Source organism: Cyprinus carpio, chromosome A20 (assembly GCF_018340385.1).
Source record: "Cyprinus carpio isolate SPL01 chromosome A20, ASM1834038v1, whole genome shotgun sequence".
Taxonomy (NCBI): domain Eukaryota; kingdom Metazoa; phylum Chordata; class Actinopteri; order Cypriniformes; family Cyprinidae; genus Cyprinus; species Cyprinus carpio.
Genome location: NC_056591.1, coordinates 18,947,048 through 18,951,438, shown reverse-complemented (window position 1 = coordinate 18,951,438; position 4,391 = coordinate 18,947,048).

Genomic DNA, 4,391 nt, shown 5'->3' with positions numbered 1-4,391 from the left:
CTTCTCGCTCTAAACGAACTCGGATGGAGCAATGATAGAAAATGACATCAGCAAGTCAGCTAGACGTCAAAAGTCTTGCACGCGTTCTGCCTTTGTTATTTCTTTTATTTATTTTTATCAGCCAATGTGTAACTTATACAATGGCGTTCAAGTGGTCCGTTTGAATAATGTCTAAAGGAAAAGGTACACACACATCAACTAGATTAATTCTTATTATATATTTATGGAATGTAAATGTAATAGTGATAATCAAATCACAGCATTTATTCTTGTGGATGAAATTATCTTAACGAAAACGAGCGAACCAGAAGTCGCCTGTTGCTATGGTTACCACCGACTTGGCGAAATTTTGCGCGTTTCTATTTAAAAGATGAAATATCTCAGTAACTGAAAAGATTCACTCATAGTATATGGAAAACAAAAGGCACGTTTATGCGACAACTACTAAAAAAAACAGAAGCTTTATGGAGCTTTGTGAAGCTATAGTTAGCGATAGAAACAAATAGGCGACTGCGCATAATTCATGCTTTTGTAGTTTACATGGAGGCAATAAAAGTATCTTTGTTTACTTACACTTTGAAATTACACTTTTGAAATATTAGTATTTTCTAAAACGCTACTGTCGTGTAAATGAACAGCCAAAACGCATACAGTTTTTAGTTGAAAACGTTTTCATAAAGACTGCTCCAACCTTAAATATTTTTGGTGTCAGCTTAATTTAAATGCAAAGTGGTAAAACACTATAAAATATTGTAAAATTAATCAGATATCATAAATGAATTATACAAATAGTCTATATCATAAATTAATTATACAAATAAGTATATCAGCAATGCGTTGAGTGGTGTTACTTTAGTTTGAAATTGACTAATATTTCACTGTGCATTCTTTTACCATAGATGTAACATAACTTTAGTCACTAGCAGAATTTAGGCAATATGATGAGGCAATTAAAGTGTCTGTTTTATACCCAAGGAACTAAGCTTTCATTTGCTAAATCAGAGATATAACAAAGAATGAAAATTGTGCCAGCAAGCCCCATTTTCTGCTTTAATTTAATGTACACTAACACTGACCCTGCCACAGTCATTTCACATCTGAACTGAGTGATGATACTGATTTATTATTCATCATTATTACAGGACAGGCACTGTATCTGGGGACACATAGACGCAATTAATATTTTTCTCTGGGAAGTGGGTTCTTGGTTTCTTCAAAGTGACATGTGGCATATGGTTCTTTAAAGCTCTAACACGCTTGTGGTCTGACAGTAGAGTCCCATGACAGAGAGATGGATGATGTGAAGAAGTTGAAAGTTACGAGGCAGTTAGCAGATTCTCCATTCTTTCAGCTGCATCTACAGGGTGCTGTTTGTCATTTGCACATTTGTTGAAGTCAGCACCATGGTTAAAGATTTTCTCCCAATGCAGCCATCAATAAGCAGGCCTATACGCCTAAGGAACGCTCACTGACCTGTTAAAGTACAAAGTGAAAACTTGTTTTAAAACAAACCAATTCTAGAGTGTTTTGTGATCCACCTGCTGAGAATAAAAGTGTCAAATGGAACAGACAAGAACAGAAAAGTGAAAAATTACCTCTATGCCGTGCTATTATTTAATGGAAAGTAGAAATAATGGTTTTGAGGCCATCTTTTTTATTAAAACATTTTGTTTTGTGTACCAAAACTAGTTTGGAATTCATGCATTAACTTTCATGGAGGTGACTTCTTCAAAATGTCACGAATAATTTATGTATATTCAAAATGCTCAACTATATTATACCTCCTGCAGTTTTACATTGAAGAGAGACTGTTAAATAGCTTTCTTTGATGTATTGCAACCTCTTGTCAAAATGTCATTATTTCAACATCCTACTGTACTTGTCTTTAAAATTCATAAAATACAAGAGGGTGTTAAAAGCAAAGCACATAATTTGAACATCAGCACATGCAGACAGCCAAAGCATCCTCATGCAATCACATCAAACACCACTGGGTCAACTGCAAATCACAAAGCTTTGATGACTGATTCCACTTGTGAACAATTCCTGTTGAGAGCTCAGTGCAAGTGATAGGCCTGGAAACTGCAAAGGGTTGTTATGTCAGGAATGAAGAGAAGATTTAATTTATTATAATCAGAATCAGAGCTCTGGGAATGAATCAAGGGGTTATCCAGACCTCACTGATCAGCCAGCCTCAAAAATTACATCTTTTTTATGGCACAATGAATCCTACACACCCAGGCTGGAAGAAAAAACACAGCACTGCCAAATTTGACAGTCATTTTGAAAAGACATGCTATAGCCTTGGATTGCTTAGCCAGCAATTCGGAATTGGCTCCCTTTCAATTTATGAGTTTAAATGGAATTGGCCAAACCTCACATATGATGAAATATATTATACATATTATAATATGTATTATAAAATATGATGAAATATATTAACTAAATGCAAAAAATAACTTTTTAAAAACAAGCCAACATTTTGTCAAGCCAACATTTAATATTTGTCTTGTTTGTTAAAAATTGCAGTTTCTTTTAAATTCATATAATTTTTATTCAGCTTCTTTACATTCAAATTCAAATAGTGATTCCCTATTCTTGTTAACACAATTTAAATTCACTTGAAATTTAGAGGTTGATTTTGATTTTCATTCCAGTCAAAAATTAAATATGACTATTAAATCTCACTACCCTGATTAAGGTCCATGTCATCTGTGTTGCAGTGGGGCTAAAATGAATGTTAGTATCATAGAAAAAGAATGATTCATGCATTGCAATGTTATGTACAACAGCCATTTCTGGTATTGTTATAATATTTTATTAAGACAAATAAGACAAACTTTTCAGAGTAATCACTACAGCCAAATCCAAAGACATTCAAGACGACAGCAGTCTTGCTCATAACTGTGGCAAACTAACACTATCGTATTGCAGCAGACCCAACCTCACAACAATTTAATGCGTACACACTTAATCCTGTTGTGGGATTTATAGAGAAATCAGATCAAGATGACGATATGTCAGTTTTGATAAAATCGGATGCCTGCTATTCAGCCACACGAGTGGGTCTTTAAAGACAGCTGTTACAAGATTAGTGAATGTGAAGATGTCACAGAAAGAATACTGATACAACAAATACTCAATGGAATGGAGAGGTCAGAGGAGAATTGAAGACATGACCTTTGGGGTTGAGATTTGACAGTCCAGATTTTGCTCCAAAATATGATTCAACTGTGTAAAACAGGCCACATAAAAACCATGGCTTATAGGGTACCTTAGTTTATCTCAACATGTAGATGATTATGATGCTCTGTTATCACTAGAAAAACATGGTGGCACAAGGGTGGCCGCTGACTCAAGCAGAGCAGAGGCGATCCATCATATGAAATTCTCCTGAGGCCTGTGGAGAGTTTTGACATTAGTGAAGAGGCACAGACTAATCCAGACCCAGCAGGTGTGGAGACAGAGGACAATTACCCTGCGGGTCAGGTCTGAAATAATACTAAAACTAAAATGTATTTGAATTAATACAAGGAAAATGAGAGATCTTTTACAGCTAATTTACTGTACATTTTTACAGCTTACTACTAACAGAGCTAACAAACAGTTCTGAAACATCCTCATTAAATGCAAACCAAAGATGTCCAACAGCATTGCTTTATATCATTAGTATTGGTAAAGTTTGGTTCTGAATGCAAAACAATCTTCCACTGTGAGTATTTTCAGCCTAATGGTTAAAGTCAAAGGTTAAAGGGCAAACCATAAACTTTAGGGTTATTGACACCCAATTTCTCTCAGGTTGCTCCAAAGGGACTATCAGTATAATTAGTTTACCACTTAGGTAAAATGCTTCTGGTACATCATATATAACATTTAGCACTTTTATTTTCATTTCATATGTTACACATTTAATTCAACCAGCCTCAATGGAAAATGTGCCAGTGGCGACATTTCTGCTATGATTGCTTCTTGCACATTTTTCAACACTTTCCAATTGAAAGGTCTGGTGAGTGGTGCTGATAGCAAGTTCCATTTAATGCAAAACAGATGAATGTGAATCTGCAACATTATGGTTGAAATATTACTATGAAAATACCTTACCACCTATATTAAACCCTACCCTAAATCTGACCAGTAGTGTTAACAAAAACAAATGTGAGATCCATGACCAGGCCATTTTAGCTTGTTTCTTAGATGTCTTAAATGTCTTTTCTCATAATTTGTATTTCCCCGGAATCATACCTGAGTGCTCTGCTTTGCAAGTCCAAAGCTGTACCAGATGAGCTACAGAGCAATTTTCCTACTTAAGCCATACATATGCTGGAGTTATGCATTATGTAATGTATTTACAAATTTTACAAACCATGAACTTCACAGCAATCAACTTCAGA